Here is a 26,093-nt window from a genome sequence, read left to right as displayed (position 1 = left end):
CTGCTTTGCTTCACTGGTACAGTTTGCTGGAGAAACCAGACAACCATGAGTCCTGGAACACCCATTTTAGAAAAAGGCTACTTATTGTTGTTTGACTTTCAGTAACGTGAACAGCTCCCTGACCTGTGTGCTGTGTCATCAGAGCAGGCAGTTAGACAGTTTGTCACAGTTTATTCAGCTGTTCTGAGGCAATAACAATTGCTACTCCTGCAAAAAACCATAAATCATCCACAGGTCTAGGATTTTACTTTATCTGGTGGATACTGGCCACTTAGTTTTTCAAGTATACTTCAGTTTCTCAACTACTACTGTGTTCCTTTTAAATTCCCTCTTCATTTGTTAGGAGTCCAGCTCACTTCTGCTTTATTCATTTTTGTGTAAAATCTGGAAGGTGTTGAGCTGTTCCCATTTCCTCTCACTTGGGCAAAGAGAATGACTGGGCACTTCTTTTCAACAGAAGGCTTTGCATGGCCAGGGAACTGCAGATCTGGTGGGAGCTAATTAATCGTTTTCTCTCTGCACACTGTGCATAGTCCTTTGCTTGTTGCTGAAAAAGTTGCTGGAAATGAATAGTGGGAAGAGTATTTAAAGAGTTTCCTTTTTCTCCCCAAAGCTGTAGCTTTTTGCTTTGGATTGGGTGGTGAGGACTACAGTTATGCCCAAGCCCTTATTCAGAAGGAAGAAAGTCCAAGGAAGTTTACTACTAAAGGGGATGGGTTTTCTTCTCAGCTGCTGTGGACAAAGACTGTTATGAAACCCACCTTGATGTGCAACACTCTTCCCAGCAATGTCACATCTCTCTTTACTTCCTTTGCTATTATGAACCCGTTCTGCTCCTTTTCTACCCCCAGCTTACCTTTTGTGCTGACTTGATCGACTGACTTGATTTATTCTTGCTCAAAACCTTCTGTCATTCAGATTACCACTCAAATCCACATGGCCCTGCCCCCTAACCTCACACAGGCACGTGTTTTGCTATCAATTAGCTTTGCCTCCGAGCTCTGCTCTTCACAATTCAGTAAACAGAGATGCACCTAACAAAGACAGGAAAGGGTGGGAAGCTGGGAGGTGCATCTCCAAGCTTTGCTCCCGGGTGAAATACGTGTCCTCACTTAATCATGCTATGCAAAGTTCTTTGAGATCATTGCTTAAAGGAGCTGTGCAAGTACAGGGCACAGTTAATTATATTGCATCTGTAATCAGGCCATAAAAGAGAAACCCTTGAACCACAGATATATTGTTCCAGGCACTGCAGTCTCTGGATGTCTTCCTTTGAATTTTGCTCCATGCCAACCAGCAGTAATAGGTTCTCACTGTATCCAAAACTCCTGCAGTCTTTTTCAGCCTGCACTGGCCATCAGCCCATCAACTGTTCCACAAACAAACATGTATTTCTCTCTGGATTTATTTCTTCCTTCTTTTTCATCCCAATGTGCAAGCAATTAGGTATTGAATCCTTAATAAGCCAATCAAGACCAGCCCACATGACTATTTTTCTCCTAATCAATTTATTCAGCTCACATTGAGGGTTTTATCATATTTACAATATCACAGCAATTTGTGTAGGAGTAATAAAAGGTAAGAAGTAATTTTAGGGAAAGAAAATCCAGTTGTAGGTTTTTGCTGGTTTTGTTGAGCTTCAATGTGTGTGTGGGTTCATTTCACCATTTGGGAGGAGAAATTTTGAGTGTCAGTCAGCAGAGTTCAGTTCCAGCATGGGAGGAACAGAACTGCATAATTAAGCAAGCTGCAAAAAAATTTGGAAAATGTAATCAGACTCCTGCAAGCTGTCTTTTTCCAGAAGCCTTTTCTTCTGTTTTATCACTCTTCTCTAAGCCTTGGAGATGGACTTCACCCTGCACTGTTATCACATCAAAGTTAATTTATTATCACAAGGGAAAAGAACCCACAAGTCTCAGGGGTTCAGGGCAGAGAGGCACCTGTGCAGCCTGGGTATTTATGCAAGGTGACTATTAAATATCTCCAATACTACATCTTGAAGTCCCACAGGATGTGCACACTATTGGGTCTCCACATTTCCTGGGCCTTGTGTCCCTTGTTGTGAGTGATGGGGAACACCTTTGGACCCAGGCAATCATCCAGCTCTACTTGAGATTTGGCTGTAAATCAAGCTAGTAACTTCCTTGCCTACAGAGAAAAAGAATGGCAATGCTTTCTCCAGTTAAAAACTAGTTAGTTTTTACTGGTTTTAGGATTTATTGATATAACTGTAGTTTTAAAGGCCCAGCTAAGATTTCTGGATTGAATCTCTCCCCCAGTTCCCCAAACTCCACTTTTGTCCCTGATATTTCTATTTCTGCTCCATAAGTTACATGACTCAGAGTTGAGCATGTTGTACATAATATTATCCCAAAACATGACTGTCATATTCTAATCCTGCCACAAAAATAATTTCTGTACAGAGAAGCTGTACACGCTTCTTGTGCAGAAACAACAGGGGAGGTAGAGTCAAACAGCACACACAGTACCTTTAAAACTACCTTTTGTGTGTAAATTGCATCGTATGAAAGTGCTAATTTGAAATTGGCTCAGAAGGAAAGGATGACTTCCTAAGACTTCTGCATTAAGAAGCTTGCTTTGTGCTATAGCTGCCACATGCGACCTGCAACACATGCTTTATTTCATTCCCAAAGGGAAAATTCTCCTCTTACAGATTCAAGAGCAAATTGCTTTCCTTTCAGGCACTTTCCCTCTAATTCAAGCCTCCTTTCTCCAGTGATACACGCATAATTCAGGTTCCAGAAAGACTGGCTGCACTAATGGTGGTGTTAATGCACACACGTACCTGGAAGTTTTCAGTTCTTTTACCAATTTCAGATTTTTTAACTCTTCATTTGATAATTGAATTTTTTGGGAAGGTAGAATGGCTCAATTCCAGCAAACAGCACAGAGGAAAGCTGTTTTCCAGTGTTTGCAGGGCTTGAAATCAAGTACAAATACAGTCATTATAGACTAAGTCTAATCTTGCAAATGCAAAAATGTCTGAATTTACTTCTTTCAGGGTGAAACCTACAAAACTGCATGGCCTGTCGTTGCAAAGTTCTTCATTATAACACAATGTATGTATCCCACAGTAGTTGCACTGGACAATGGTTAATGCTGTTGCTCTTTTAGCAACAAAACTCCCTCAAACCAGAGTTTGTCCAGAATCCTCCTGAGGTGGACGTTGCCCTTGCTCTTTTCCTGGGGGACAAGGGCAGAAGTCCCAGAGGAGCAGCCATGCCATCTCATTTTGCATTTTTCCAGCTATTTGAGTTGCACCAACATAGCTTGTCAGTGCTGTCACTCATAAGACACGTTCTCCTCCTAACGAGTGGTGTAGCATCTTAGCAGATTTCTAAGCTCTATTTTTGATGATGTCAGGTTCAAAGGGAGGTCTAAGCTGCATGAAGACAGAGATGCCTATAAATGGCATCTATTTCTCTGTGGCTGCATATACCTTCTGATATAAATGTCGAATAAATCTTCTTATGATAAAGTTTTTTGCAACTTTTTTCCATACTCTTCTTCATACATCTTGAAGCCATATCTTTATCTAACACTGAGAGCTTTAGAATGATTGGGAAAAAAAGCAAGAAAAGAAAAAGGGGAGCATGAAACTAAGGAGTGGAGGTTTCTGAACTGCTGGAAACAAATTGGTCAGAATAGAAAGAGAAGCGAGCTCTCAGTAGGGTTAGAGTGAGGGAGAAAGAAAGGAAGGTTGGGGAGGGCATCAATTCTGATAAGACAAGTTGTTGGGTTTTTTTCTGAGGAGGTGCTGTTCTTTACTTTAGACTAAGCCCAGCTTTTCTTTAATGACCTAATTATTCTTCCTAGCAGTTGCAGCACTCCAGTCCAGCCCCGAGTCTATGTTGACTGCAGCTTGCTGCTCACTCTCTGGGCTTGTTTGCTGCAGTCCCAGGCTTTACATTTTATTGATGTGCTGATGAGGCCTTTGACCTTCCTGCTCTCATCACAGATGCTCAGACAGCAGCTGATCTGCACGAAAGAGAGCTGAGAGAGATAGGGAGCTGCAATAGAATGTGCTGGGACACTCCCTAAGGTGCTGGCTGAATGGAGCCCTGCAGGGTGCAGATATTTACCACAGTGGGGCTGAGTCACCAACAGAGGCTTCTGAAATCCATAGTTTTAACCTGAAGAGCAGAGTACACAGAAAGGAAATTACATGTCTTAATGAATGGCTGCTTTGAGCATGGATTATACATTGGTAGCAATATGCCACTGTTTATAGCACATTATTAGCCTGCAAGAGCTGTAGTGTTTGAACTTTTTGTGTTTGTTTCAAAAGTGCCACGGTACAACATTTTAGTCTTTCTGCTGCAGTAACCACTGGTTGTTACAAATCCCTTCATGAATGCATTATGGAAAACTGGGGCAGAGTTCTTCACTAGCTAGCCAAGTGCACGCCTGCTGGGGCTTTGTACTAGAAAACAGCGAATAATTCTTTAAAGCCAAAGTACAGTAGAAACCCATTTTACACACATAATCATGTTGCACAAGACTAATACTCATTGAAGTTCCCTGCTGCTGTGTGAAATTCATGCCAGTTTGCAATGCAGAACTTATTTTTCAGGTGTTCCTTTAAGTGGGTTCATTATATCATTTCACCTGTTAGTGTCCTCAAAATAACTTACCTCTGTAAGTCTATTATTTTATTGAGTATTCATGTAAAAAGGTCTCACTGTACTTATCTCTATGATCTGGTGCACAGAAAGTGCCCCTAAGGAGGGGCAGCACATGTTTAATTCTTGTCTGCTTTATTGATTGGAATTACTGCAGGCAGAAAATCTCCCTCTTTGACATCTTCTGACACCCTACGTGGCTCTTAGCTCCACCACCTTTAGCAACACACCACTCACGTGGGGACCACTCTAAAAGGATTCAGATCTTTGCTTTTTTAGCACAGCAAAACCGGTGAGACCTGATGGGTTTGATGGGGCATCCCTGGAGCTGAGAGCCAATCCATCTACCAAGTCCCGACACTTCTATGGAAACATGATGGATAATCTTGTGCCTCTACCTTTTGCTTCATTAAGGAGACAGGAGGTATTAATGACAGCAATTATGTATTCTCAGTTGATTTAATGCATGACAATCTGAGAGACCATAAGTAATTATATTATCTGAGGAGTTTGTTAATTTTGCTCGGTACTTAAGGATGTAAGGTACCGTGTAGAAAACTGCTCAAATGATAAGCAATGGAATGCCCTATTGTTAAATAGCAGCTCAGTGAAAACCCTTTAAAAAAGCAGTTGACACAGTTATTTGTTTGGGTATTTGGGAACAAGGAGGAAAAAAACATGCAGGCAGCTGAAAGATAGAAAAAAAAAGCAAGGAATGTGGTGCTTTGTGGTTTTTACATTCTCGGGCAATCTAAAATTGAGTTGAGTGCAGATGCCTTGCTAGCAGGACTCACAGAGGATGATGTTGTTGCTCTTCCTTTTCACCACTCCATGTGGTTTTTCTCCTGCTGTCCAGCTAAGAAAAGAAAGTAAATGGCAACATATTTTAAGAGAAAGGAACATATAAATGAGAGCTCAGGCATTGTCTTGTGGAAAAGTAAAGGCAGCAAAGCAAAGGGAATTGAAAAGTAGGAGGAAGAAAGAAGAGTAAGGGAAAAAGATTCATATTTAAAAAAAGAAGGGGGAGCAAAACTTAGAAGTTTGGAAACAAGTAACCCCAGAACAGCCTAGCTATCAATATTTAAACAACTAACCAAATTATTTTATCATCTCATGTGTGACTCTTACAAATAGTTACCCATTTGCATTACACATAACTATTTCCTCCCTTTATAGGAAACAATGACTGAAAACCCTAAGGACTGATGCAGGTTTCATATTTTAAGCCTATTCTTGCCACTAAATAAACAAGCTAAATGATAAAGGGGTGAGTGTAGACAAGCAATGACAGCTGGGGCTACAGGTGGAGGAGGGGTTGACCATCACTCCATTATCTTTGAAATTATAACATGGAATTTAGCTCTTCCCCCCCACCTGTTTTTTTAACATCTCCATACCCACAGTGATAAGTGAACAGCAAGAAACCTAAAAATAAATTTGTGCTGTCCAGCTAGAATGGTCATTTATATCAGTAATGTACAGCAGAAATTATTTTCTTTGTTGAAGTGTAAATTGGATAAACACAATTTAAAGCAAAAGGCTCCAAAAGAAATGTCACCAATGCCAGTATAAGTTTTCCAACCACTGGCGCAGCATTCCTGTGTCAGATTCTGGAGCACCACTCCATTAGCTGCAGAAAAGAAAAAAAGCCACTCCACTTTTGAGATGGAGTAGGTATTGTAGAGAGCATGGGAGCCTAAGTCAGCTGGACTTGCTTATCCATGAGATCTCTCTGGAACATTATCCATCCTTTTGGGCGTCCTAAACATTTATCTTTGTGTTTTTAATCAAACTGAAACCATCCCACCTTGCTGAAGTCACCATCATATTAAAATAGGACAGCAAAAAATGCTATGTTTTATTTATTTAAGGAAAATTACTTGAATGTAAAAAGTTGTATGTATTGGTAAATAGGTCTGGAGCTGCAAATTGCATTGCAACAATAATATATACTAAGAAAGTGAATAATACCAGTAAGCAATTTAGCATAATCAAACCTCCAGATATAACACCTTGACCACATCTTCAAGAATCATGGAGAAAATGGTTGTCTGTCATCTAGACAACCCTTTGCTACTTTGAAATTTCTATTTCAGCTGCTGGAGGTTGCTCCTGGTGGCCAGAATTTACTCTATGTGTGTTGGCTGGTCTACAGAGGGTTATTCTTTTAAAGAAGGCAGTTACAAAGGAGAAGATGAAATGCATGAACATTATTCTGAAATAATATTTTAAATTTTTTGTGAACAGGTTTAGCTGTGCTTGTTAATTTGGTCATAATAAAATAATATTTTGGGGTTTTGGTTGTTTTTTTTTTTTCCTTAGGAAAACGCCACTTTTCATATTTCCCTAATGAATTCTGGACCAGTTAAAATCACTTTTTAAGCCAAACTTCTGAGTTTGCAAAATTCTCATTATTTTCTCAATGCAGGTCTCATGGATATATGAATGTCATATTTTACAGTTAAAGATGTGGAACTTTGCCTCTGCCACTACAGTAACTGCTTTATAATTTTGATGATTGCAGGAAATGAGGAGTAACTGAAAAAAAATAAAAACCAATAAAAAACAACCAACAATTCGGGGAAGGAGGAAGAGGAGAGATTTAGAAATAGACACATTGTTTGGCTGACAGGCTAGGGCTACTTGGAAAATTTGGGGTTTAAATGAAAAATCTGGATCCCAGAAGAAGGTGCAACACAGCCCCTGAGACATTTCTGTTCTGAATTAATTGGAAAACTGCATGAGTTCATTCAGGGGCACACAGTACATTTCTCCACTGTTTAAAATCCATGTTGTGGAAGTGCAGTAAGACACTTTAGTAGAAAAGCAGAGGCAAATGCCAATAACTTTTGCAAACCCCCACATTTTTGCTGCTGACCATAAGTAGATATGCAGGACTCTCCTTCCATCCCCCTTGCTACAGGCAGATTTGAGTCAGGATTGCACAGAAAACTGGCTGCTGATTAACTCATTTGACCCGTCACCTAAGAGACTTGTGATATAAAATATGACTTGAGCTTTTCAAACAAATAACAGTAATTTCCATTTAATTGATTTTTGACCTTGCACTGCAATTATTCAATGTTAATTTATCTCAGGATAGAAGAACAGCAATTGCATGTAAACTGAAGGATGCTGTATAAAGTTATGTGCATAGGAGAAAGACTTCAGTTATTAACTTAGTTTACATTTGCACAGTAGACAAATGAATAATGTTGCCTTTTTCTACAATGTAATTATCAGAATCAACTAAATTCACAAGGAATACTTGGAGAAATGCATGGAAGTTGGTGCAGCACAAACTATAAAAATCCTCATTTGAAAGCAATTCTATTTCTCAGGGTTTAGGACTGTTTTTTATTATTTATTACAAGACCTAGCAATGTGCTTGGAATTTTACAGAGCAACAAGCAGTAACAGGTCTTGGCCCCAAGCAGAATAGAACCCAGGAGAATGAAGAAAACAATAATGCATGGGAGGCCAAATTTTGTTCTTTGCCCAAAACTACAAGAACAAGGTAGTTTAAATTCTATCCTTGATATCCAACCCCTGATTTTGGGAAAAACCTTTCTGCTGACTATTCATCATCATCAGAATTGTCTTACTGATCTGAATCTGTCCCTATTATGAAGTATATTAATTTCAGCTTCTACCACTGTTTTTGCTATCCAGGGCATAAAAGTCTATGCAGTGTTACATAGGAAAGATTTTTTTTTTGCTGTAGAACCCAAACTACTGCAAAATGCAGAGAAGTATCATTTTCTTAATTAGGGTATAGAGGGATTTTAGCTTCTGCAGAATAAATAGGAGAAGAAATAGGAGATGGGCAGTGACAGTCTTGAGTTTCTGATCCTCCAAGTGCAGAGGAGTAATCAGTGCTACTTAAGAGGATTATTCACCTATTGAACAAGGTGTTAGTCACTCCTCCAGACTGTGGGCCATCCTGACTTTATGGCACATGTGACCTGTTAGGTCACACTACAGGAAAACCTTTTTTAAAAACATTTCTTCAAAGGAAGAACTTGTAAAAAAATAGGAGGCTTCATTGCAAAAAGGTGAAAAAGTGCTGAATTCAACTACATCAATCATGGTCCCGACTTGAACAAAACATTTTAAATTAACTGATAGAGGATTCAGTGATGTCCTTGAAAGTAGCTGTCGGTCACAAGCCCATAATCTCTTTGCAGTAGGACTGAATTTGGGGAATGGAAATTACAGGTGTAGCTCAGAACTGACCTTGATGCTCAGGGACTGCCACTATCCCAGTTTTAGATTTACTACCACGATGACAACCCTCATAGTGTGTGTGCTGGTAAGAAGTGCTGTGTGCCAGGCCTTTCATTTGGCCTTCCCCTTCCAGCTCCTCTCAGGGAATTAGCTGCACAAAAGCTTCCCACACCTCATATTACCACTGCAAGTGGTGGCAGCGTATAACAAGAGCTCTTCCAATTTGCTTCCTATATGTAATGAGGAGGCCAGGGTGAATTTTACCCACAGTGGCCAATAAGATAGAGTTTAACTGCAGCCTCTCTGCCTGCATATTGGATCTGATTCCCTGACCTTGTGCTCAGAACTTCACAGTGAAAGTGCATTGGTTTGGGGTTAGAAAGTTCCTGACACTGCATTAAGCAGGAATTTTCCCAGTAATGACAGCAAGGGAAGGCAGGAACATCCAAGTGAGTTGAAGTGGAAACATGAGCTTTTGAGAGCTATTAATGCCACCTGCATTGGTGGCAGCCTGCCTGAAAGGAGCTTTCCATAAGTGGTCCATAAGCATGACAATGGTTGAACCCCTGACATTTACAGCTCCCTCTATGTCTATATCCAAGGAGATAGGTATGGGAGGTTTGTGTTTGTGCTAAGGGAACTGCTTCAAGGAAATTAAAGTCTGAAGGTGAAGCAAACTTGGAGAATGTAGATAACATCTCATTGGAAATGCTGTTTTCTGCAGAATAAGAAATTCCAACAAAATCAGGCATAAATACAGTTCAGGTGTTCAAAGCACAAATCCTGAAAGAAGAGGGACTGGAGAACAAAGCTGAGTTAACTTGTTATCCCATAACTTCTGCAACTTTCTGAAGAGTCAGCTCATCTGTCTCTTCAAGTATTTAAAAAATGCATCCTGCTTACAATGATGTATAGAGCAGAAATAAAAGATCTCTACAGAATTTTTTTTTTTTTTAGCACAGAGAAATATATAAGGTGCTAAATATTTCAGGGCAAGTCAGGAAGATCAATGAATGGATTTATAACAAACATCCATCTAGGAAATCATTCATCAGTGATACATGGGGTTGTAATTGCCACTAAGTAGGACAGCTAGCTCAAAACCAGGACATGCAGTGGACAAAATTAAGTCACAGAATATCAGTCGTGGGCGTAGAAGAGAAATGAAGGTTGCCAAGAGATGGCAAATGGATGTGATCACAGCATTTACCTGGACAAGATATATGGGCAAAGTACAAGGCAGAGAAAAATGGCAGTGGCTCTCCTACTCCATCAGTTGCCTCGTATCAGCAGCTGCTGCCATTAATATGTTGCTATCTATGCTATTCATAATCAAAGTTTTATATTTCCAGTTGATTTGCAATATCAGACAGAACTTCTGTGTAAAAAAGAAATGTGCTCTCATTAGCACCATTGAGAATACATTGTGGCAGAGTTTTGCAAAGAGAGTTGCTTCTGGGCTTCTACTGTAGCTGCTATTGCTGTATCATGGCAGGGAACTAATGAATTAATTCCTGTTTTGAAATATTCTCCATGGGATCATTCACAAAACACAGGCCTTGTTTGCACAAGGAAATAGGTAGCAGTCATCTGCACTGAATTTCTTCATACTTCACAAAATTACACGCACACTGTTCTCTCCGTGCTGTTTTCACGAGGTGAATAATCACACTCTGCTGCTATAAGCCCATGTATGATTGCTTAGAAATTTACAGAGAAAAGGAGAGAAAGAAGTGGCAACTTGATGGAATGACAAATGGGCTTCAGTGGCTCAGAAAATGTCAGTTTGTTTCCAGTTATGTCGGCTGATCAAATCATCTGTGTTATCTCTGTAGACAAAGCTTGGCTGTCTTGTCTAGCTGTGAGGAATAAAGAAAGAAACCCAGAGCTCTCATTTGGACACTATTAATTACATGTGTACATGCACATATTATGCATTGTATCCCATCAGAACTGCAATCCATCTGTCCCAGTTGTGCTGGCTGGGAAGGGAGGGCAGCCACCAAAAGACAAATCCTGTGGTCTCATTAACATGCTCAAGTTAACATGCTCAAGCACATCCACATAGCTGATTCCTTTGTTCACTTCAGAGAGATAACAAAAAGCAACCTGTAGTTAAGGAATGACTGGGGAATATCCGTGTAAAAGAGAGTTTGGTGAAGCAATTCTACGGATGTGTTCTCCTGAGCCAATGCTGCTGTTCAGGGCTAGAAGTAATGACTGAGGGCAAGTGACCAGGTAGGAAACATGACTGTGAGTAGAGTCTGGAGGTAAACAAGCCTGGCTGCCCACCTGAACGTGATGTGAGATGACTGAGTGGCTGGTTCAGTATGGTTGAGCATGAATAAAAGAGCATACTGATTTAATATGACTGCAAGGATAAAAGATCATGTGTGTGAATGATTATCTCACTGACTGTACGAGTAGAAGATGAGGTGAAATGACAGAAGCAAATGAAGGAAAATGGGAACATCTGAAATTCAGAAAACACTGGCAAAATGAGTAGCAGATGGTCCATTGCTGGCAATCAATGGAAAATCCATTTTGACAATTGACTTATATGTAGGATAGAAGTGTAAAGCTGAGTGCATGAATTTTCCAGGTTCCGCTTATCCCAAAGGTCCAACAAGTTAAATTGGGACATGAGGAGTAATTGTAAAGAGTTTTCTTACTATTCACTTATCTTTGAGAGGACTTTCTTAAATAGATGCTCTCCTGACTTCTCTAAAATGACTTTTTAAACACTCATGCTGGACATAGGCAAAGGGCCAGCTCTTCCAGACATCTTTGCAGAATGAACACTTTTTGAAAGGGAGTGGGGATAGGACACTTTCTGCTAGGGATCTACTAAATTTATAAGGTTATTAATTCATTAATAGATATTTTGTTTCAATTTATCTAGGTAATGTGAGTGACCTTATTTTTTTTTTTTTTGCTCTTCTTTGGACAGTCTCTTGCGCATGTGGGGAGAGGATATTAAATATGGTCATAAAATAGCACTTCATGCATTTTCATCAACAGTTTTGTACTCTGTTGCATGAGAAGAATGCCAGTACAACAAATAAAATGGCAAATAAAATCCTCTAACCGAGCTGCCTACCTGAGTAAAGTGCTAAGTGTGGTTCACAAGATGACTTGTCTACCCAGCAGATTCAACAAGACCAGAATGGCTGAAGTACCACAACTCTCAGCATGCACTCTGAGTAAAAGTGCATTTGTGCTCTGTGTGTGAATGTGATGGCGTAATCACCCTAAGACTGATCTATCCTCCCTCCAGAGGTTTCACAGCATTTCAACATCAACAAAAACATGCACCAACATATGTGCATGTGTGTGTCTTTCTACCTCACTATAAAAACCAGGATTAGTAAGAAAATAACTGAGATATTCCTGCTCTTTGCTATTTGTAGCACTCTTAAAAAGACATTGTTGTTTGAAAATTCTTTAACCTGCAAGGTGGTAGGATTTAGGTGCTTTTCTTCCCAATTTAAAACCTTTTAATAGTTATTTTAATCTAATTTTTTCTTGCAGCAGCAGCTTTCAACATCGTGCAAAATGTGAACTGCTTCAGGGTATTAAATGCTATACAACCTTCTCAGGTCTGAAAGACCAAAACTCAAGTTTTCTTATTGGGCTAACATTTAAATGCCATTAGCATGTTCAGAAGCCAGAGAAATACAGATATTCATATGTTTACAGGAAACCATCTACTTTTCCAGTGCCAGCTGAAAGGGGGATGGGAGTAGGCTACAAACATAATTTGCTTTACATTTCAGACTGTTGCTTTGCTGAAGACCTAAATGGAAGAAAATCCTGCCTGACACAAGACAATGGCATGTTCTCAAAATGAAAAATAGCAAGAGCAGTGGAAGTCACATACACAAAACCTTCTGTTCCTGTCAGGAATTGATAATCATGCCATCTTGGGTGGGAAGCTTATTCTTATCTCTGGGGTATAAGCAGTGTGTTTCTACTGATGAAGTGATTATAAAATTTGAAAAGATAAGCAATTATAAAGTTAAAATTATAATTCTGTTTGTGATATTAGACAAGAGGCAGTTACTCTCTGAGTATCTTTGTGGACCTGTTACAAATATTAGAAATAGCAATAAGAAAAATGACACAGGAATAAATTGACTTTATATCACTTTTTCCCTTTTGCTAACTTTCACAAAATGCAGCAGAATAAACTAATAATACAGAAAGACTTATCCTCTCATCTTCAGACAGTAGGAAAAGTGGAAGTGTGTATTTCCAGTATATTTGCGCAACATCATAAATGTTCCTGTGGTGTGGCCCCTCCCTTCTTCAGAGAAGGCATCCATTCCGAGAAACACATCTCTGCTCCACTCCAACCCCAAAAAATGAAGTTAAATGGTACCTTAACCATCATCCACTTTAAAAAGCTTGCAGAGGCCCCAAAGAGCTACTCATAAAAAGAATCTAGGATGTCACTTAGACAAGATAAAGAATATCAGTTGATTTATCCTTGTCACTTAAAGTCACTTTTTAATTTATTCTGTACTATTGGGCAGGTAGAGGTATTCTTCCTCCACTCTTACCACTTCTGTCCCTTCAGTGAGCATGTTGCATTTGCAGCAATTCCAGACTAATCCCATTCTGGTGGGGACAGAGATGGACTGCGGTGGGGTCGAGGGGTGAGAGTGGTGAAGAAGAATAAAAATGTTTTCATTCATAATTATGTCATTGGGCCCAGTTTGAAAACTTACATCAACTCCATTATCGACAAGGACTGTTTCAGGAATTAAAATATTTCATTGTCACATTTGTGGGTCAGTGAAGGAGACAGAAATACAGGAGCAATAAAATGCAAGGGGCCTTGTGACTTCATGATTGGGTTTTATATTCTGATTGCAGCAAGTTGCTGTTTAATGGCCAGACTTTCAATTTAAGTCAATGGGTCTTTTCTGCTGATTTCGGTGTTATAGATTTTCAACTTGCTCTTCACTTATTTGATGATTTTAGATTTTATATAATGGCTGTCAATTGGTGTTTCAGCAAGTCCTTGGTGATCCATCAAAAAGACCAATAGGCTCTTACCATCTTGTCAGCTATTTTATTACCTTCCTTTATTTTAAAATATCCAGGTTCACAAATAATAATTTTTTTCTCTCTCTCTCTGTTGACAGTGAGAACACTCGTAACAAATTCAAAATAAAACCTGTGACTGTGTAGCTCTGTTAAATCTCAGTCTGGGAAGAAAGCAATTATGTCATCTTAACCAGGACATTTCCCTTTGTCTCTTGTTCTCCTTGATGATCTTACAGGGAAAATAATTTATGGAACATTAGGAGTCAAAACAAGCCCTCAAAGATGCAAAGGAGGACAGGGACTAGCAATTAGACAGCACATTATGTGAGTGTAACTAATCATAGATGTAGCTTTCCTTCACCAGCAACAGAACATGACCAGAATTGTTGAGACCACAAGTCCAACACTTTAAATCCTGACCACATCTGTTCTGACTAGCAGTACCAGCATTGTGGATAGTCAGTGGCCTGCCTGATGCTGTTAGTTTAAGAGAAAGCAGATTTTTCATCCTACCACTACAGTGTGTGCTGTCTTTTCTTTGGATGTTAGCAACAGCTGCAAAGAGGCCATGAAATCAGCTTTGGGACGTCCTTGCATTTGAGAACAGCAGCTTCAGAAAGGTTTCCAACATTTCAGGTTGAGTGTTGTGAAAGTAGCTAATTATAAATTATGTTGAAAGAGCATTCAGTTTCTTCTCTGATGTGACTTAACGATGCTTTGTCAAAAATGGGACTTTTTGGAGTCTTCTCATTGTGAAAATCCTGTGACAGAGATGGTGCTTATTGTTATTTTCCTGAAAAAGCAGACTTGTTTGCTTGTTAATTTCTGGATTGCAAAGTTAGGAGGGGACAAAGATTGATGGCCATGTCCAGGCTGAAACCCACCTAAGCCTAGCACCGATGAGATTTAGAAGAAAAAGTGCAGAACTGAACAACTCCGTTTGATTTTTTTTCTGCTATTTTAATGAATGATATCAAATAACTCACTGAAACTTTTTGTTCTTTTCCATACTGGGATAATACAAGTTTTAGTTTTGGCTAATTAACACATATGAATAATGCAATATTAAAAAAAAAAAAAAAACAACAAAACCTTTAGCCAATAGTTTGTCTTAAAAAGAGGTTGCCCAGAGCAGCTGTGGATGCCCCATCCCCGGCAGTGTTCAAGGCCAGGCTTGATGGGGCTTGAGCAACCTGGTCTAGTGGAATGTGTCCCTGCCCATGGTTAGGAGGTTGGAAAAAGATGATTTTTGAGGTCTCTTGCAACCCAAACCATTCTATGGTTCTCTAACTGACCCATTCAATGGTGAAGCAAAACACAGTAGAGGTTGCAGGACTAGAACATATAAATCACAGAATGGGTAGCCTAGACTTCTAGCTGACAGAAGTTGCAGCAAAGGCATCAAACAAAGTTGCAGCAAACCTTCTGGGGCTTTTGCTGGAAGCTGTCATGGGACAGACTCTTCATAGATTTTCCCAGGTAAAGCCAGTCTGAAATAAAGCCAGTCTGAAGCGAAGATAGTTGCAGTCTGGAAAAACTGTGGACATCACATCTAGGAGGCCTGGCATGTAGGTGAATGAGGAGTTTCCCAAATTTTTTGAAGCTTAAAACCATAATTTGAGCTGAACTGTGTGACTTGAGTGTTAGTAAATGCTTTTTATTGTGATTTTTTAAAGTAGGTTATTGAAACTTTTCTCCACACCTTCTGGGTCTGGCAGAGTAGCCACTTAGATAAAATAGATGGTACCTGTAGCTGCACTTCACTTGGGGAATTATTAATAACATTCAGCTTCAAAAAATTGAAGTCACCACTTCCAGCCCTGCCAAGAGCCAGGGGCTAGGCAAGGAATCTGGAGAAACTGCCTCCCAGGGAAAGCACTGCTGGTGAGCAGGAAACTTCATCAAAGGGAAACATCTCCCTTGGGAGCATCTGCAGATTGCAGCTCTCTGGGCTTCTCAGGGTGACCTTCAACCATTTGTGTGGTGTGGGGAGATCCCACTAGTGATGCCAGACTTACTCAGTAATTTTTCTGGTTCCTGTAAGTGTCATCCTCAGCAAAGGAGGAAAGCCCTGCGTCCACTCCTCTCACACTCCTGTAATACCTGGTCTGGGGTTTGGTGTACATCCAAGCATGACTTCCAGTGGAAGGTGTCCCTGCCCCTGGCAGGGGGCTGGAACTGGATGATCTTTCATGTCCCTACCAGGCCAACCCAACCCACTCTATGATTCTGTGACCCTCAGCCTGGCCATGCCATTGCCCTCAGTGTCACCTGGGCTGGGACCTGTCACTCCTCACTGGGAAAAAATCCCAAACTGCTCTGGAGGGCAGACAGCCTCTTACATAACAGGAACTGCAGGGACAGGTGAGGTGACTTCCTCCACACTATGTTATCACTGTGATAAAGCCTAATGCCAGCTGACACTGCTCTGCCAAGGTTAAAGTGATTCATGGGGCTCCATTAAGATGTGGCTCCAATGTCTTTTCAATCCACAATGTTTTTAAAATAAAACAAAACAACGTAACTTTTCATCTACTGCCAGTGAGGAGTGCTTAATCTCAAAGCTACTTTTCTTGATAGGCACATGTATCCTCTGGGCTTATCTCAACCACAATATCTTAGCTTAAATAGGAGAGTCATAAAAATGATGTCTTAACATAACAGTACTCTGAAACTGGGATGCATTTTGGGAAGGAAACACTCTGTTTATCTCAGGACTATGAAATATGCAGCAGACCATGCAGTTAGAGGCAGTGATGAGCCAAAACAGGATTGGGTCCTGCTCTGAAGCAACTCTGCTCTGGTCAGCTGCTCTGTGGCTCTGAGGCTGGAAGCAGCTTCACAACTTGTACTGTAAAACCAACAACCCAACTGTAAAACCAGAAGTAAATAATCCATAGCATCTCTCCCTGGGGATGTGTGCTATGTACACCTAACAATACTTCCAGCTGAGAAGGCCATTCCCAGTGTGCCTCCTTAATGAAAAGAAACTAGCACTTAATAGAAATACTTTAGCAGCGCACACCCCCCCATCCTGCTTAATCTTAGCCAGGCTTCTTTTTCCTGTTTTAAATTCAGAGCTTCAGTTCCCTTGATCCAGGAGGTTAAATACTTCAAATCACATCAGTGCCCTAAGATTGTGAAGGGCCAGCTCAATGATGATGACTGCAAGTCGAAACATTAAGAATGCAAATTATCAGCCAAGTGACAACTGTTAAGCTATATTAAAAAGTATGTTGCTTCTGCCTAACAGACACACAGATAGAAATGATGCTACTGTGAAATTTGCGGGGGTAACACAGTTCAAAGTACAGAGAAAGCATTTGTTCTCTTGTCTGTTCAATTGCTGTTTTGAAAACAAGCAACAGTATCACCTCAAGAAATCTGCAGCTGAGATCTGTCACCAGGCAATGTCCTTACTAATAAATACAGGATGTTGAATAATAATAATAAAAACTAATAAAAGAGCCTTTTGTATTATAACAAATTCACCTTATTAGACCAGTTTAATACTTTCTGAGTTATAGGTGGCACTAGAAGTCACTTAAATTCAAAAGCTTCTGGCTGATGACTGCTTGCTAATACCACATAAATTCCAAAAGCTGATAGAGCCTGTCCAAATAGTTCTGTATATCCCACTGATTTCATCTTTTCCTTCTGTAATACAATCCTAAACTGTATAGAAAATAATTTGCTTTAAATGTGCATAAGAGATTTCTTTACAAATTCAACAGCCAGCGTGCAAGGCAGAGAACTTTGCACATGTCCCTTTGCTTGTTTTTTAGTGGTGCACATTCTGCCTTTAAACCTCCAGCCATAAATGTGGAAAACCAACAGCAGCCTGAAATTCAAGGAAAATGTACCAGCAAAAATATGTGCACTTCCTCCTCCTGTCTCTGCAATTTATTGCTGCTGGAGATCAGAAAGTTAAATACTATCTCTAGGGTTTGTTTTTTTTAAAATAGCTGGATGATTTTATGACAGTGCTCAGATCCTACTCTGGCATGGCACAGTTCACAGAGTGAATTATATTTTGGCTGTTTCATGGCATTTCACCTTTGACCCCATTAAAAGCAGGCCCAAACTTCATCTTCTTCTAAATAATAAGGGTAATATTGTGGCTCCATCAGTGCCCATCCTGAAAGTGAAGCATCTCTTAACCAACCAGCCATGGCAAATCCCACATCTATAAGTGTGCTTTTGCAGCAGTGCAAAAGCTAATGAAGGCTCTAGTGCCAGCCAGAAACTGAAACCAATGATGTTGCTCTCATCATATTTCTGACACTTTCAGGCCTGGGATTATCTCATGTGTTGATAGACATCATAACTGTGGGCAGTTTGCAATCAGAAACCAAACCAAATATAAATACAGTAACACTAGCTAAGTTCATAGAAAAATTGATTTGTAATGCACAGATCTGGGTACTCATCTTGCAGCAAGGAAATCAGACACAGCACCACCAAGCCAACCAGAGAGGCTTTGCTAATGTCTAGGGCTTTAAAAGCTGTTTCTGAAAATCATAGGAGACTGCTTTGCACTCTGGTATCAAAATTAGTCATACACTGCAACTCTGCATACTGCAATGCTATATATATGGCACCTTACACTCAAGCCTGCTTTCCTAATAAGATGATTATTCTGTAATTATTCTCAAATGCACAAACCAACTTGTGACATTTGAATGTTTTCTCTCTGGCTACCATCACTGCTGCTTTTAAGTGGTCATCCAGATAGAAATGGCTCAGAGATATGGTGCAGTCCATTAACTTTTGAGACGCCTCCTTTGGAATTGGTCCATACAGAACTGCCATTATCCAAAAAATATCTTTACTTTCTTGGCCCTTTTTATTTTGTAGACATTTTTCCTTTGACATTTTGAACACCAGGTTCTCTGTGATAAAGCACAATATAGCTCTTCTGGACAAGCATCTGGAATTCATCTGTGTAAAGAGCGAGCATAGACTTGTGGAAGATAGTGTTTGTAAAATGATTACCCTCCTTCTTGATTTCATAAAGTTTTATAGAACTCCAAATTCAAGTTAATACAGCTCTGAAATAACCATTTGTATTTATCACAGAAAGTAACAGCTAATCACAATCTATTGTATTTGCTGCTTTTCATTTGCTGCACCTCAAAGCACTTCACAAAGGAGGTAAATATCATTATCACTAATTTATGAAAGGCACAACTGGCAGACAGAGAAGTAAGACCTACCACCTTCCAAATTTTTCTTGAATTTTTCCAAACTTCCCAAATCAGATCACACAAAAATAGCAGCTAAGCCCTGACATCCAACACAGCTCAGGCAGAGGATGGTGGATAACTGTATCACACAACCATCTCAAATATCTGAAGCTGTTATTGAAGTATGATATGTGACACGGATTTGCTGTACTGAATTACCCACAGAGGAAGCCACCAGAAAGAGAGAGACCTCTGCTATTTTAAAAAGCATTTCCCTGTTCTTATCCAGAACAGGACACTGAGGCAGGCAGGGTATTGTGCTGTGGGAAATGCATCTGCAGCCAACTGTGCCTGCTGAATGCTGTGAGAGTGCAGAAGAACAGCTCTAGCACAGAGGCTGCAGTGACCCTTTTGGAATTCTAAGTAGCTTGTTTGGGTAATAACAAATGTGTAATTAGGAGTTCCTCTAAGGATTCATCATCTTCCTTCTCAGTGAACTGAAGCTCTACCCAACCCAACAGCTCAAGTGTTTATAGGAATGCACTGTTGCACAATTTTTGACTTTCAGGTGGTTGTGACTTTGACTGTATTTTACACAGCCATAATTCAGAGGAAGGCTCATAGGATTAAGGAAAAGTCTTTGCTATCTCTAGCCAATAATTCAGCATGAAAACAATGTAATAGCTGCCTTTCCTGAAACAGAATAACATATATTGGAAAGATATCACCACTGTTTCCTGCAGCAAAAACATTATGATGAGTTTTTCTTACATTTGGTATACAAAAATCCTAATTTAAATACTTCTGTTAAATTTCACTTGGTTAATACAGAAGTCTTTCACATTGCTATGCAACAACTTCAAATTCTGAGCCTGAACAATTATCACATACTCCAGGTATACAGTGTGTGATAAACTGTTTACACTGCCCCAAACAGTTTTGCCAGTGTACCTTCACCCTGATCATGAACTTATTATTCCAATCTTAGGCTTTTGTCGCTGAGAAACAGTAAACTGTGCCAAATTTGCATAGCAGTCTTTTCATCAATAAGAGCACGGTAAGGATTAAGGCTCTGTCATTTTTCAGTTGCAGCAAATAATATAATTCCCAAAAAAATCAAGGCTGGGTTTCCTTTCCAGGTTGGGTTTCAGCATGGTCACAGGCCAGCACCACAGTCTGGCAGGAGAAAGTTGCCAGGTTGACTTTTGAACCTAAATTCCTTCATCGTGGTTATGAATAGAAGTGCAGCCCTAGAGTGGAAAAGAAGGCCCTGAAAAACACACATATGAAAGAGTAATTGTTGCTTTTGCTGTGAGGAACATTGGCTTGGAAAAGGCATCCTGCATCATTGTGTCCAATCCCCTGCTGTCTTAGGCAACCACAACATATAATCCTTTTCATAAATTTATCAATTTCCATCTTAAACCCAGTTAGGCTCCTTGCCTCCAATGAGAAGGCTGTTCCCAAGCCTCACTGTGCTGAGGGTTAGAAATATTCTTCTCATTTCCAGCTTACATTTATTCATGGCCAATTCAGACCCATTTGTTCTTGTGCCAACATTGTTCTGGAGCTTAAATAGCTTCTCTCCCTCTCTTGTGTTTACCACCCCCAATGAACTTACAGAGAGCAGGCTGTCCCTTTGGCCTCTCACTGTCATGCCACCCTGTTTGTACATGAGCTGCAGTCCCCCCAAACAATGGGTGAGCTATTGTTTTAAGAAGGTTAGCTGAAAATAAAAGCAGCACACTGCCTTGCTGTCTGGGGTAGGCAAAATCCATCACTGGGATGTGGGGCGATCAGCAGAGCCCTCTGGAGCTAAGAGCATCCCAGGGTAAACAGAAGCATAAAGTCATAATAGACCAGTCATAATAGGGCCAGTTTAACACATTTGTCCAATTATCCCTTACTACTTCTGAGTCTCAAAGAGCAACAACTGTGAGCTGCAAAACAGACCTACTGGTCCAGAGCGACTAGGCACGGAAAAATTAGCATCAGCATCGGGGCTAAACTCATATTTTTAGCAATGCCAGTGTGCCTGTGGGAGGAGGAAAATGCATCCACACTTTTAGGCGTAATGGGAGTAACTGGCCTGAGAGCCTGCGGCGTGTCCGAGCCAAACACTTCGCTCACAAAGGCTCCTCTGTGCGCCTCTGACTTAGCTCGCCTGCAGCTGGTAACTACCAGGAGGCAGGTTTTGAGATTTTCTTGACAGTCTCCAATTTCAACATTGAAAGACTAACCATATTTCTTAACATATGCCAGAGCAATTTTAAAAAGGTTCTGCCCCCCTCGTGTTTCTAGCTTGTGTGGTTTTTTTCATGATTAGGGTGGGAAATTCCAGACTATCACAACGGAAATGGCATTTTCTCAATGAGAAAAATTCAAATGGTGGCCATGTAAAGGTGGCAGTTTAATTCAAATGTCTCTGTCCCTGTGTTTTTATGTAATCTATACATCATATCATGCCAGACCATACCATAAATTTCTATTCTATTATGTAGTGGCTTTGATAAGAGAGTTAGGAATGGTGGAGTCTTCTGCGCAGGCCTCATAGCTTGAGGACTGATGACCTTATAATGTAATTCTTGCCAGAAGGACTACGCTTGCTGTTACATTTATAAGTGAGTAGCTCTCTTTCAGTTTCACCAAAATATCAGCCTTTTAGGCAAAGCACATTGTTCTGCTTTCCAATATACTCATAAAGGTTAGAAAATTCATCCATATTTTATTTTTCAAAATTATCCATGAGTTAGGTACTGATTCTTACATGCTGCTCTGGGGGAAAAAAAAGGGGAGGAAAAACTGAAAAGCAAAAGGAAAGCCTTAGGCTCTCAAAATTTCTGAAGAAACAGAGCCAAACCTGAAAAGAAAAAGGAAGGGCCAAACACAGATTCACATAAGTGGCACGAGTTTATCAAAATGAAGTAAGTTACACTGCAGGATGTTCTAGCTTTAACACTTCAAAGAAAGTATTTTGTCCCCTTACAGAAAGGTTGTTCTTGATTTCATATGTAAAGATGAAGGGCTTCTAGCTTGTAATTCCCTGAAAATCCCTAGTTGGCCCATTGCATGTAACAGACTGGGATGAGAAGGAGAAGTGGCCTGCTGGGGATAACATGGATCCATAACATTGTCTCCCTGAGCATTAGTCCTGCTGAAGAGCATTTCAAGAGCCTGGGTGGGGTGCACTGTTCTGCAGCACCGTGCCAGCAGTGCCATGGAAAGCCTCCTCCACAGCTGCCACCCTCACCCATGACCAGGACACCCAGCTCAGCCCCTGTGGGTGGATCTGGAAGAACCGAGGAAATGTTTTCTCAAGCTGGAACTATCAATCAACTGCTCATGTTTTGGAGGAAAATAGGTCTGTGTGCCTCCTCTTTACCAAGATAACTTTTTGGGAAAGGCACCATGTCTGCCACAGAGGCTAACACCAAAAGAAAAGGCCCTGCTCTTGGTGTGAGTTCATCAGGAAGGGAAGGATGGACCCAACTCCACTCCCAGCCAGCTCCTGATATTTCACCGTTTTGGTGGGAACAGATTTGCTGTTGCCCTTGACATGCAATCAGACTAAACTTCTGCTCATGTATATCTCAGCAAGACAGATTTGGCAGTGGGAGCTGGTGTTGGACTTCTCAATAAAATTAAGCAGTCTGGGTGCAATGGATGAGACTATTCCCTTGAATCATCTCACTGTGATTCTGACTTCCTTTCGCAGTGGGTTGGAAGAAGGTCAGTGGTTTGTCAGGGTGCCTTAGGCCAGGAAGAACATTAGGAGAAATAGCAGGGATTTATCCACTCTGCTGGAAATTAGTCCTTCAGTGATCAATGCTGATTTGCTGCTTCTCTGGACAGTCTTTCCTGGCTTCATGGATTAGATGCTGGTAGTGTAGGGAATAACAATAAACCCATTCGCTAGCTGCATCTGGTGCAGGGAAAGCTTTCCAAAGATTATTAGTTTAAGCATCCTAGAGAGACATAATAAAAGGGGAATCATTATTATAGTGTGTGTGTTTTAGGATATCCATTACTGCAGTGTCTTGGCATCATGACATAATTTAAAATAATAAAAACAATTATCCTTCAGGATAAAGGAGACTTTGAAGATGCTGAGTTACAGGTCACTGCCTATGTATTTGTTGGGATAGAAGCACCCTGATGTGTAGACCTGAGCAAAATGAAAGCTCCAGAGGTGAATTCCATGCAGCAATGGGAAAGTTGCAAGAATTGGTTTCAGCCTTAACCACATCAGAAGTGACTTCCACAGCTCAGAGCCTGCCACTGGTGTCACCATGCTGCTGCAGAGCTCACACTCAGCCTGTTTATCTGCAGCTTTGCATTATTCTGTAGTGAAGGGAAATACAGAGGAGCAGAGCTGGGTTTTACCCACAATGGATACAATTTTCCTGCATAGACACCTCAACAAGCCTGAGCCTGCAGATGCAATTGGACACAAAGTTCAAATAAGAATCCCAAAATTGTTACTACATCTCAAAATCTCAAGTTCGAAAATTTCTTCCACAAACCATTTGAATGCTTTAGGACTCAGTGCTTGTGACCCTTGCAGCAGGTCTGAGGTAGTAGCAGTGAAGTACAAAAGGAAACCACCAAGATCTGGGAGGTATCCAACCTTCAGTTATAATTATTTTAATCCATGGTAATTGCTTCATGGATATGCATGTGGATGACTTGGGTCTGAACCCAGAGGCTTTTTCCCCTCAAACCTTTTCCTTCTGTGCCATTGACTTGCTGTATGACTTACATAATCCTGTAGGTATTGGAAACTGTAGGAACTCAGAAGTAAGGAAATGCTTTTTCTAAGCCTTAGGTACAGATTTAGTTGTCTAACTTTGTAAATGTCATCTTTCACTTACTTGCCTCAGAAAAGATTTGGTAAACCCAGTCAATTCAAGTCAGTAATATGCCTAACAGACACTGCATAAAAAGTGTTACTTACATGCAAAGTATTAGTGATTATGTATTATTTTGTCTATATTAAAACATATCAACACTGAACATATTGTCGTAGCTACTGGGGGACGTGAGAGGGCTACACAGGCGACTTGTCTTTATAAAATAGCATGTGTTTGGCATGAAAGCTAACTGAGGCAAACATTCTGTTTCAGTAGATGTCACACAACCACCAGTGCGTGGAGATGACCCTCTCCCACACTAACACAGCCTTGAAGGACTGGCATTATGGAAAGGATCCCAGTTTCAAAATGCTGGACCACTTTCATCTCCTTTGCACGCTGCAAGCTCCTCTTGAAGTCAGTGGGTGGCTGGTCCTAAAAGGAAAGCTGTGTTGGGAGCTGTGTTTTCCTTAGATAAAAGTTGCATAGAGAACTCACTCTCTCTGTGCTTTTCCCAAGTATCAACAGCAGCAATTATTTGTATTGGCCACACCATTATTTTAAACAGAAGGGACTGACTTGCATGCAGCCCACACACAATCAGAATCACCATGTAGCATAAAGCTGATGTCACCTCTTGCTGCTACTCACATAATGGATTTTGTTCTCAGTCTGTGCACCAATACAATTTTTTTCTTTTTTTTTTTTTTTTGCTAGGCAAAATTGTTCCAAAAGAAAAAAAGAAAGAAATTACTGAATCAAAACAGTCTGAAGAACTACCAAAATCCAAATTGAAATGAAAAATACCAAGATGTTCACATAAATGTTCTTCTTAAAAGACTCTATCAGTTTGATTTTAACAATTCATTTTTCTTTTCAACCTGCGGAACATCCCTCTCCAAGAGCTAAATGTACGTAATTCCAGGCTCTTTTGCTTTTTCCCAAAAACAATCACTTTGTCACCAAGACACATATGAGAAATTTATGCCTGTCTCTGCTTGGCATCACTGCCACCTCATGGATTAATGAATTCTGTGTCCTCTAATTCCCCCACATTATGCACCTCTGTTTTGTGTGAGTAGCCAAATGTATCAAGATTCATTTTAATGAATGTGAGTCATTTCCCTTATTCAGAAGGCAGGGCTGTTATGTTGTAAGCAAGCACACCATTAGCTGTGCTAAAAATAAACAGGCATTACCTGCAGGAAAACCTATATAGTAAAGGTACACACTGCTAAGTACATAGGAAAAAAAAAATAAAAAAGACAGAGACATAGCCAGGGATGGTGTTTGTTTGCTGTAGACAAAGGAAACAGGATGGATTGCTTAGAGAATCCAACAGGTCTGAAAGAAGAGTAGGTAATGAAGACTGCTTTACCATGACATTTAAATTCAAAACACTCAATGTCATCATACATTCTGTTGATGCTTTACTATGCTTAAGGTAATTTAATTGCCAGTGCTGAAAGAGAACTAAATGGATGGCTTCTTTTAACACCAGTTTTCTTCTGCGTCTTGGTTGGTCTAGCGCAAGTATTTCCTGTGTGGTTTGATGGAGATTTCAAGGTTTGGAGAATCAAATATTTCAAGGTCAGCCCAATGTTGGTTAAACAGAAAGCATGCATGACTTCGCCATGTGGTATTTCTGTTCCATTATTTTCATGACTTTTAGTGTGGTTCAATGGGAAAGGCTCTGGTTGAGTCTCAGAAACCAAGCTCATAAATCAGTAAGTCAATCAACAAGTCTGGGGAACAATATGTTCTTCTATTTTAATTTCTTTGTGGGAAATGTGTAAATAGATACTGGCAATGAAGCTGGAATATAATGGGTACTTACAAATTAAGGCATGATTTATCTTCTCTACGTGCCATGTAAAAAGAGGTTATGCTTTCTGATGTGTTACAATACTATTTTTAAAATAATGAAACATCTTTAGTTTTTAAGAATGAGAATTACTGTCTCCTGACCAGTTTCCAGAAGTGTGGGAAGTTAATGTGCTGAGATGAAAATTTAAAGACTCTCAGCAGAACACGTCTACACGACTGTACATTATCAGAGACCTGCCAGCATCACCTGCTGCACCACACCACGCCACAGCAGCCTGGCCCAGGCAGGTATGGCATTATTTACTGCA

The sequence above is a fragment of the Fringilla coelebs genome (genome assembly GCF_963513975.1).
Source record: "Fringilla coelebs genome assembly, chromosome: 4".
Lineage (NCBI taxonomy): Eukaryota > Metazoa > Chordata > Aves > Passeriformes > Fringillidae > Fringilla > Fringilla coelebs.
This window is presented reverse-complemented; position numbering follows the sequence as displayed.